At 34.8% G+C, this 11,993-nt stretch overlaps 1 pseudogene; it reads left to right on the forward strand.

Annotated features, from left to right (window-relative positions):
- Positions 1 to 8,175: 8,175 nt before the first annotated feature.
- Positions 8,176 to 9,011, forward strand: LOC124989636 (U2 small nuclear ribonucleoprotein A'-like; annotated as a pseudogene).
- Positions 9,012 to 11,993: the final 2,982 nt, after the last annotated feature.

The raw sequence follows: 11,993 nt of genomic DNA on the forward strand, positions 1-11,993 counted from the left end.
ACATGGTGAGGGGTGAGCAAGGACACATAGGTAGCCCACAGACACATCACTGATCATTCTGAAATTTAGACACCATTTTTTTATGAACAGTATAACATAGAATAAATAATCTGATCAGATGTGTTTTAAAAAGATAGCATTGACACTCCTTTTTCCAATGAGGCAGGGTGACCATTTGAACTGTTGCAGTACCTCACTGTGAGAATGAACTACAGCAGTGTGAACTAGGATAACAGCAATGGGATGGAAGTTCAGTGGTCAGAACTTGGTGTCGGGCAGAACATTGGGGATGGGCAGAGTCAAGAATAAAGAGTGGAGCAATGCAAGAAACCAACAAATATTTACTATGCTCCTCCTACATGCCAGGAACTCTATTCCCTTAAAACCCCCAAACAAACTGTTAGCAACCTTCCAGGATCAAAACAGAGAACTGAGAAAAAAAAAATGTCAAGAGGCCTATTTTCTGTATCTTTAGATACTGTTCTGTATTCTGCCAAAGTCACTGTTGTACAAATAAAAGTTGGCTTAATTTCATTTTCTCATGATATTTTCTTATTATTACAGCAGTCATAATTTATAACATAATTTCTCAACTCTCCCTTTTAGAATCTGGGATAACATAATGCACCTTTTGTTTCTATAATGCAAATCCTTCATATTGTTTCAAAAATGTTTCAATCACAAATAATCATCATGCTTTCTTCTCTATCAATGTGAAAATTAGTTTAGTCAAAAACATGTCAGTTTAATAATATGAGATTTTTTTTATAAGCTGCCAAATTTATGACACTTTAAATTGAGACAATAATTAAAGTAAGTTGTGAAGGAACATCTATAAATCAGGTCATATCATACAAGTGAAATTACATAAAGCCAAATGCACAATTATGGATTATTTTTGGCATTGGTTGTGCTACAGAAAAGAAACCATTACAGTATCATATAATTTAGTCAGGAATGAAACGTTAAGAAATATACAAGATGAGAATATAAAAGATCAAACTCATTTGATATAGCAAGTACTTTATGGGGCTGCAGCCCATCTACTTACAAAAGATAAGTACAATTTAGACAAATTTTATTTAAAATAAGAGTGAATAATATGTCAAAACGTGAATATAATCGTCCACTCTAATATCAAAGTCTTTAATGTAATGTGGCTTTTTTATTAGACATTGTATTTATACATAGTATCTGAGTTCCTTTTGACATAATTATACATACAAGGAATTTGATTTAAATCCAAATCCCCTCCCCACTCCTCTCCTCCCTCCCACTTTTCTCTCTCTACTGATCTCCCTTTCACACATTTATTTATTTTTGATTGATTCTTTCTATATATACATAAAGGAGATATTTCTTTGGTACATTTATATATATATCTAACATAACTCTGTTAGATTCATTCCATATTTTTTTCTTATCCCTTCCTTCCTCCCTCTGATTCTCCTACTTCGACTCCACTGGTCTTTCCTATATCTTTGTGATATTCTATCCCTTTCCTCACTGCCTTCTTTCCCTAATTTTGCTTTACCTTCCATATATGAGATAAAATACTCATTCCTTGATTTTTTGAGTTTGGTTTATTTCACTTAGCACAATTTTCTCCATTTCCATCCATGTACAGGCAAATGACATTATTTCACTCTTCTTCATGGCTGAGTAAAACTCCATTCTGTATATATACCATATTTTCTTCATCCATTCTTCCATTGATGAGCATTTGGGTTGATTCTATAGTGTGACTATTGTGAATTGAGCTGCTATAAGCATTGTAGTGGCTTTATCATTGTAGTATGCTGATTTTAGCTCTTTTGGATGAATACTGAAGAGTGGGATAATTGGGTCATGTGGTGGTTCCCTTCCGACTATTTTGAGGGATTTTCACATTTAATTCCACAATGATTACAGATCTGCAGTCCTCCCAACAATGTATGAGTGTACCTTTTCCCTACATCCTCACCAGCACTTATTATTATTCATGTTCTTGATAATTGCCATTCTGACTGGAGTGAAATGAAATCTTAGTGTAGTTTTGGTTTGCATTTCCCTATTTGCTAGAGAAAACATTTTTTCATACATTTCTTGGCCATTTGTGTTTCTTCTTTGGAAAAGTTTCTGTTTAGTTCTTTTGCCCATTTATTGATTGCATTTTATTTATTTTTAATTTTTTTTCAAGTTGGTATAATACAGATATTAATTCCCTATCAAAGGAGAAGATGGCAAAAATTTTTCTCCCATTCTGTAGGTTTGCTCTTCACTGTCTTGTTTCCCTTGCTGTGTAGAAGTTTCAACTTGATGGTATCCCATCTAGGTTTTATTTCTTGAGCTGTAGGGGTCTTGTTGAGGAACTCAGTGCCTGCATGTAGATGATGGAGTGTGTACCCTATGTTATCTTCTAGCAGTTGCAAGGTTTCTGGTCTAATTCCTAAATCTTAGACCAATTCAATTTGACTTTTAGGTTGGATGAAAGAGAACTAAATTCATTCTGCTACACAAAGATATGCTGTTTTTATAGCATCATTCATTTAAAAGGCCATCTTTTCTCCAACATCTATTTTTGGCACTTTCATCAAGTATCCAGCAGCTATAAAAATTTGAATTTGTCTCTGTGTCTTCTATTCCATTCCATTGGTCTTCATGTCTATTTTGAGGCCAATACCATTGCTGGTTTTACAACTATAGTTCTGTAATATAATTTGAGATCAGGTATTGTGATGCATCCTGTATCACTTCTCTTATTCAGATTTGTTTTGGCTATTTTAGGTCTCATCTTCTTTCAAATAAAGGATTGTTTTTTCTAAGTTCTGTGAAGCATGTCATTGGTATTTTGATGGGGATTGTTTTGAATGTGTAAAATGCTTTTGGTAGTATGACAATTTTGACAATATAAATTCTACCTACTCAAGAACATGGGACTTTCCATCTCCTGAGGTCTTCTTCAATTTCTTTCTTTAGTGTTCTGTAGTTTACATTGTAGAGATCATTTACATCCTTGGTTACATTAATTTCCAGGGTTTTGTTGTTCTTTTTGAGAATATTGTCAAGGAGATGGTTTTCCTGATTTCTTTCTCAGATGTATCCCTGTTGGAGTATACAAAAGCTATTGATTTAAGAATGTTGATCTTGTATCCTGCTATTTTGCTAAATCTAAAAGCTAGAAGGGCTTGTAACAACATATTTCAAGCTCTGAAAGAACATGGTTGTCAACCAAGACTCCTACACCCAGCAAAACTAACCTTCAGATTTGAAGAAGAAATAAAATCTTTCCATGATAAACAGAAGTTAAAAGAATTTACAAATAGAAAGCCTACGCTACAGAACATTCTCAGTAAAATATTCCATGGGGAAGAAATGAAAAATAACAATGTAGGTCAGCAAAAGGAAGAACTACCTTAAAGGAAAAACCAATCAAATGAGAAACCAAGTCATGTTAAAAAACCAAAAATAATCCCAAATGACTGGGAATACAAGTCAGATTTCAATAATGACCCTAAATGTTAATGACCTAAACTCATCAATCAAAAGACACAGACGCACAGATTGGATTAAAAAGAAAGACCCAACAATATGTTGCCTGCAAGAGACTCATCTCATAGAAAAGGACATCCACAGACTAAAGGAGAAAGGATGGGATAAAACCTACCATGCACACGGACTCAGTAAAAAAGTGGGGGTTTCCATTCTTATATCAGATAAAGTGGACTTCAAGCCAAAGTTATCAGAACAGATAAAGAAGGACATTTTATTCTGCTTAAGGGAAACATAAGTCAGGAAGACATAACAATCATAAATTTTTATGCCCCAAACAACAGTGCATCCATGTACATCAAACATATTCTTCTCAATTCCAGGAATCAAATAGACTATAACACAATAATTCTGGGTGACTTTAATATACCACTGTCACCACTGGATAGATCTTCCATTCAAAAACTAAACAAAGAAACCATAGAACTCAATAACACAATCAATAACATAGACTTAACAGACATATATGGAATATTCCATCCATCAATGATCCAATACACTTTCTTCTCAACAGCACATGAATCCTTCTCTAAAATGGACCATATGTTATGCCACAAAGCACCCTTAGTAAATTCAAAAAAATAGAGATACTACCTTGTGTTCTATCTGATCATAATGGCAAAATAAAAAACAGAAATTACTCCAAGAACTGTAGACTAAATAATATGCTATTGAATGAAACATGGATAACAGAAAACATCAGGGAGAAGATAAAAAATTCTTAGAGGTAAATGAGAATGATGATACAACATATAAAAACCTCTGGGACACTATGAAAGCAGTACTAAGAGGAAAATTCATTACATGGAGCACATTCAAGAAAATAATAAAAAGTCAACAACTAAATGACCTAACAATACATCTCAAAGTCCTAGAAGAAGAAAAACAGAACAACACCAAAAGCAGTAGAAGACAGAAAATAATTAAAATCAGAACTGAAATCAATGAAATTGAAATGAAGGAAACAATTCAAAAAGTGACAAAATGAAAAGTTGGTTCTTTGAAAAAGTAAAAAAAAAAAAAAAAAAAAAAAGATATACCCTTAGCCACACTAACAAAGAGGAGAGAGAAAACTCAAATTACTAAAATTTGTGATAAAAAATTTATCAGACACCACTGAAATACATAACATAATGAGATGCTACTTTGAAAATCTATACTTCAACAGAATAGAAAATATCAAAGACATAGACAAATTTCTAGAGACATATGATCCTCCTATACTGAACCAGGAGGACATACACAATTTAGACATGTCAATATAAAGCAATTAAATAGAAGAAGCCATTAAAAACCTACCATCCAAGAAAAGCCCAGGACCAGATGGATTCACAGCCAAGTTCTACAAGACCTTCAAAGAAGAACTCATTCCAATACTCCCAAAGTATTCCAGGAAATAGAAAATGAAGGAACCCTTCCAAACTCATTCTATGAAGCTAGTATCACTCTAATACCAAAACCAGACAAAGACACATCAAGGAAACAAAATTTTAGACCGATATCTCTGATGAATATAGATGTAAAAATTCTTAACAAAGTTCTGGCAAATCACATACAAAAACATATTAAATAGATAGTGCACCACAATCAAGTGGGGTTCATCCCAGGGAAATCCATATGCAAGGTTGGTTGAGCACCCAAAAATCTATGAATGTAATTCATCACATCAATAGGATTAATGTTAAGCATCATATGATTATTTCAATAGACACAGAGAAAGCATTCAACAAAATACAACACCGCTTCATGCTCAAAACACTAGAAAAAATAGGGATAGTAGGTACATACCTCAACATTGTAAAGATTATTTATGCTAAGCCCATGGCCAACATCATTCTTAATGGAGAAAAACTGAAAGCATTCCTTCTAAAAACTGGAACAAGACAGGGATGCCCTCTTTCACCACTTCTATTCAACACCATCCTTGAAATACTAGCCAGAGCAATTAGACAGACCAAAGAAATTAAAGAGATACAAATAGGTAAAGAAGACCTCAAGTTGTCACTATTTGCCAATAACATGATTCTATATTTAGAGGATCCAAAAAAAACTCCACCAGAAAACTTCTAGACCTAATAAATGAATTCAGCAAAACAGCAAGATATAAAATCAACATGCATAAATTTAAAGCATTTTTATTCATAAGCGATGAAACATCTGAAAGGAAAATGAGGAAAACAACTCTTTTCACAATACCCTCAAAAAAACAAAAAAAATCTTGGGAATCAATCTAACCAAAGAGGTGAAAGACCTCTACAATGAAAACTACAGGAAGAAATTGAAGAAGACCTTAGAAGATGGAAAGATCTCCCATGTTCTTGGATAAACAGAATTAATATTATCAAAATGGCCATACTTTCAAAGGTGCTATATAGATTTAATGCAATTCCAATTAAAATCCCAATGACATTTCTCATACAAATAAAGAAAGTAACCATGAAATTCATCTGGAAGAACAAAAGACCCAGAATAGCCAAAGCAATCTTGTGCAGGAAGAGTGATGCAAGAGATATCACAATGCCACACCTTAAACTCTATTATAGAGCAAGAGTAACAAAAACAGTATGATATTGGCACCAAAATAGACAAGTAGAACAATGGTACAGGATAGAAGACACAGACACATATCCACATAAGTACAGTTACCTCATACTAGACAAAGGTGCCAAAAACTTACATGAAGAAAGGACAGTCTCTTCAACAAATGGTACTGGGAAAACTGGAAATCCATATGCAGTAAAATGAAATTGAACCCCTATCTCTCACCCTGTACAAAACTCAACTCAAAATGGATTAAGGATCTAGGAATTAGACCAGAGACCCTGCACCAAACAGAAGAAAAAGTAGGCCCAAGTCTCCATCATGTTGGCTTAGGACCAGACTTCCTTAACAAGACCCCCCTAGTACAAGAAATCAAAGCAAGAATCAATAAATGGGATAGATTCAAACTAAAAAAATTTTTTTTTCAGCAAAGGAAACAATCAATAATGTGAAAAGAAAGCCTACAGAGTGGGAGAAAATCTTTTCTGCACACACTTCAGACAGAGCACTCATCTCTGAAGTTTGTAAAGAACTTAAAAACCTTTACACCCAAAATACAAAGAACCAATCAATACATGGGCTAAGGAACTGGGCAGACACTTTACAGAAGAGGATATACAGGTGATCAACAAATATATGAAAAAGTGCTCATCATCCCTAGTAATTAGAGAAATGCAAATTAAAACCACCCTAAGATTTCATCTAACTCCAAGTAGAATGGCTATTATCAAGAACACAAGCAATAATAAGTGTTGGCATGGATGTGGGAGAAAAGGCACACTCATACATTGCTGGTGGAGTTGAAATTGGTGTGGCCACTCTGGAAAGCAGTATGGAGATTCCTCAGAAAACTGGGAATGGCCCCACCATTTGACCCAGCTATCCCACTCCTTGATTAATACCCAAATGTCTTAAAATTGGCATACTACAGTGATGCAGTCACATCAATGTTCATAGTAGCTCAATTCACAATAGCTAGATTGTGGAACCAATCTAGATGCCCTTCAAATGATGAATGGATAAAGAAACTGTGGTATATATACACGATGGAATATTACTCAACCATAAAGAAGAATAAAATTATGGCATTTTCTGGTAAATGGATGAAGTTAGAAAATACCATGCTAAGTGAAGTAGGCAAAGCCCAAAAAACCAAAGGCCGAATGTTTTCTCTGATAAGTGCATGACAGTATATAATGAAGGGGGGTGGCAGGGGGTGGGGGGGGGGAATAAAGGAACTTTGGACGGTGTAGAGGAAAATGGGGCAGGAGTGGATGGGGGAGGAAAGATAGTAGAATGAGACACACAGTATTTCCCTATGTACATGTATGATTACATGAATGGTGTGAATCTGCATTGTGTACAACCATAGAAATGAAAACTTGTACCCCCCTCAAAAAAAGAATTTTTGCATCTATATTCATTAGGGATATTGGTCTGTAATTTTCTTTCCTAAGTGGGTCTTTGTCTGGTTTTGGCATCAGAGTTATACTGGCTTCATAGAATGTGTTTGGGGGTGTTCCTTCCTTCTCATTTTCATGGAATAATTTGAGAAAGACAGGGTTAGATCTTTTTTAAATCTGGTAGAACTCTGCTGAGAATCTATCCGATTCTGGGCTTTCTTTGGTGATTGCTGTTTCAATTTCATTACTTCATATTGGTCTCTTTAGGTTTTCTGTGTTTTCTGGGTTCAATTTGGGCAAGTTACAAGTGTCTAGAAAACTGTCAAGGTCTGCTAGATTTTGCAGTTTATTTTTGTATAAATTTTTAAAGTAGTTTCTAATGATCATCTGTGTTTCAGAAGTGTCTGTGATAATATCTCCTTTTTCATCTCTAATCTTATTGACTTGGGTCTTATCTCTGTTTTTGTTAGTTTGGCTAAGGTTTATAGATCTTATTTCATCTTTTTGAGAAACCACTTTGTTGTATTGATCCTATGTAATTTTTTTAATTCTCAAATTCATTGATTTCAACTCACTTTTATTATTTCTTGTCTTATGTGGTTTGGGGGATTAGTTTGTTCTTTTTCTAAAGACTTGAAGTGGAGTCGCTGGCTGGCGGCTGCAGGCGGGCAGCAGCGGAAAGGAAACGGGAGACAGCAAGATGGTGAAGCTAACGGCGGAGCTGGTCAGACAGGCGGCGCAGTACACCAAGGCCTTACAGGACCCCGAGCTGGACCTCCAGGGATATAAAATTCCAGTCATTGAACTGGTCTAGGTGCTACCTTAGACCAGTTTGATGCTATTGATTTTTCTGACAATGAGATCAGGAAGTTGGATGGTTTTCCTTTGCTAAGAAGACTGAAGACATTAGTCAACAACAGAAAATGCCTATAGGTGAGGGACTTGATCAGGCTCTGCCCTGTCAGAACTCTTTCTCACCAACAATAGTCTTGTGGAACTGGGTGATCTGGACCCTTTGGCATTTCTTAGATCACTGACTTATCTAAGCATTCTAAGAAATCCGGTAACAAATAAGAAGCATTATAGACTATATGTGATTTATAAAGTTCCTCAAGTCAGAGTGCTGGATTTTCAGAAAGTAAAACTAAAAGAGTGTCAGGAAGCAGAGAAAATGTTCAAGGGCAAACGGGGTGCACAGCTTGCAAAGGATATTGCCAGGAGAAGCAAAACTTTTAATCCAGGTGCTGGTTTGCCAACTGACAAAAAGAAAGGTGGACCATGTCCAGGGGATGTAGAAGCAATGGAGAATGCCATAGCAAATGCATCAACGCTGGCTGAAGTGGAGAGGTTAAAAGGATTGCTGCAGTCTGGTCAGATACCTGGAAGAGAGCGCAGATCAGGGCCCACCAATAATGGTGAAGAAGAGATGGAAGAAGACACAGTCACAAATGGGTCCTGAGCAAGGTGGTGGATGTCTACTAATAGGCTCCCTTGGGACAAATCTTACTTTTTGAACATAGAATAACAGCCTTATTTGTGTCAGCAAAGTGGAATCTCATCATCTTGAAATATTTTAAATTGCTGCTGATAATTTTATAATATAAATTTTGAAGTCTAAATGTCAGTTTTCTACAAATGGTAAAAAATAAAAACCACTCACTGTGCTGCCAAGAAAAAAAAAAAAAAAGACTTGAAGTGGAGCATGAGTTTATTTATTTGAAATTCCTCTGTTTTTAACATATGCACTCAATGTAATAAATTTTCCTATTAGTACTGCTTTCATATTGTCCTATAGGTTTTGATAATTACATTTGTTTCTAAGAATGCCTTGATTTCTTCTCTCATTTATTCTTTGACCTATTCTTCACCTTTAATCTCCATGAGTTTATGTGATTTCTATTATTTTTCTTGCTGTTGATTACTACTTTCCATTCCATTATGGTCCAATAAGATGTCTGGAATTGTAACAAATACAAATATATTTTTGTATTTGCTAAGATTTACGTTGTGACCTAGAATATTGTCTATTTTGGAAAAGGTTCCAGGAGCTTTTGAGAGGAAGGTGAATTCAGCTGTTGGGAGTGAAATATTCTATAGATAGCTTATAAGTTCCATTTAATCTATAACATTATTTAGGTTGGATATATCTTTATTGATTTTATGTTTTGATGACCTATCTATTGATAATGGGGGTATACTGGAATCACCCAGTATTACTGTATTGGGGTCTATCTGGGATTTAATGTCAAGGTATATTTTTTAATATAATTTGATGTGCTGCCATTTAAGGCATATATATTTACTGTCATATTCTTGTTGGATTGTTCCCTTTACCAGGATATAATGGCTTTCTTTGTCTTTTCGGATTAATTTTTGCTTGAAATCAATTGTGTCAAATGTAGGAACACTATTCTGGCTTGTTTACAGACTCTGTTTGCATGGAATATTTTTTTCCATCCTTTTACCTTCAGCCTGTGAGTTTCTTTGCCTATAAGATGAGTTTTTGTGGACAGCATACAGTTGATTCTTGTTTTTTGATCCATTCTGCTAATCTGTGTCTTTTAATTGGAGAGCTTATACCATCCATATTCAGTGTTATTATGGATATTTATTTGTGGTATGCTGGCATTTTTATTTTTTGTTGTGTTTATTTCTGTGTTGATTCTCATTTAGATGGTTAATTTTCTATTGATCTTCATTTATTTGGGAGTTTGGAGATTTGTTTTTGGGTTCTTCTGTATGCAGTTTATCTTTGAGAATTCATTGTAGTGCTGGCTTGGTGGTTGTGAATTCTTTTAACTTTTCCTTGTCATGGAAAGTTTTTATTTACCCATAAAATATAAAACAGAGTTTTTCTGGGCATAGTAATTTTGGTTGGCAATTGTTTTATTTTAGAGCTTGGAATATCTCATTCCAGGCCCTCCTTGTTTTTAGTGTCTGTGTTGAGAAGTTAGAAGTGAACCTTATTAATTGACCTCTAAATATGACCTGATGTTTCTCTCTTGCAGTTTTTAATATTCTTTCCTTACTTTCTATTTAGGCATTTTGATTATGATGTATGTTGGAGGCCTTCTCTTCTGGTTATATGGGGTCCTGTACATTTCCTCTATGTGGATGTCTTTCTCTTTTCTGATATGATAATAATTTTGTTTCAATTTCATTGAAAATGTTCTCAATGAATTTAGCTTTTATCTCTGTACTATCTTCTATCCCAGCGATTCTCAGGTTTGGTCTTGATGTTTTCCCAGAGTTATCATATATTTTAGTTATGTCCTATTCTCTTTTTTTTCTTTTTTGTATTTTGTGTTCTCAAATTCATGTATTTTTTTCAAGGTTTAAGATTCTGTCTTCAAGTTCTGACGTTCTATTTTCTATGCAATCAAATCTGTTGGTGATACTTTCAAGTGAATTTTTAATTTGATTCATTGTGTCTTTCATTTCTAGTTCTGATTGGTTTCTTTTCAATATTCCTATTTCTTTATTGATATGGTCTTTCATCTCCTGTATTTGCTCTCTTAACTCATTCCTTAGATCATCTTTTAATTCACCGAACATTTTAATGATCAGTTTTTTTGGGGATTGTGAATTTGGGGAGGGGAAGACTCGTTTGCCTATTTTCTCATGTTATCAGAGGCCCTGCACTTGTGCATCAATTGAGATGGATTCTCCTTCCTTTTTTATGTGAATGATCGTATGTGCACAAATGATTTTTATTCTAGGATTCCTTTCTGTTTTTGTTATATGAGTAGATGACAAATTTCATATTAAAGGACACAAAATTCCCCTTTGCTTGTTCCTTCTTGAGGCAGTTTTTGGTTTGGTGTTTTTGTCTCCTCAATTCTATGAGTTGAATTAATGTTTAGTCTTAGGTGGAGTTAGACCTTGTATAGGGAGAAAGTCACTGTTGTGTGGCTGAGTTGTGCATATTTCTTAGCAGCAGAATCTCTACACTGTGATCTTGAAGTGTCATAATCACTTCCATCCCCTCTTGGAGGAGGAATGGAAACAGGAATAAGTGCTAATGTAACCCACAGATGTAGAATTTTGAGATAAATGTCCTGTGTCTACTTTGACATGTATAATGCCAATTGTTACCTGTATAGAAATGACTGGGTCTACACTTAACATCAGTACCAGCAATACAAAACTGTGGACTAGGTCAGGCATTCAGCATCAATGTCTACTTGTCATCCACTGAATTAGTAATCACAGCAATATGATGGGTGTGGTGACACATGCCTGTAATCCCAGCAGTTCAGGAGGTCGAAGCAGGAGGATTGTGAATTCAAAGCCAGTCTCAACAACTTAGTGAGGCCATAAACAATTCATCAAGACTCTATCTCTAAATAAAATATAAAAAGGACTGGGGTGTGGCTCAGTGGTTAAGCACCCCTGCATTCAATCCCCAGTACCAAAATAGTAATAATAATAATAATAATAATAATAATCACAGCAACATAAATGAGGTATGAATTACATAAACTATATAATTCTATTATTTAGTGGAATTACATTTTC

Source organism: Sciurus carolinensis, chromosome 7 (genome assembly GCF_902686445.1).
Source record: "Sciurus carolinensis chromosome 7, mSciCar1.2, whole genome shotgun sequence".
In the NCBI taxonomy this organism is placed as follows: domain Eukaryota; kingdom Metazoa; phylum Chordata; class Mammalia; order Rodentia; family Sciuridae; genus Sciurus; species Sciurus carolinensis.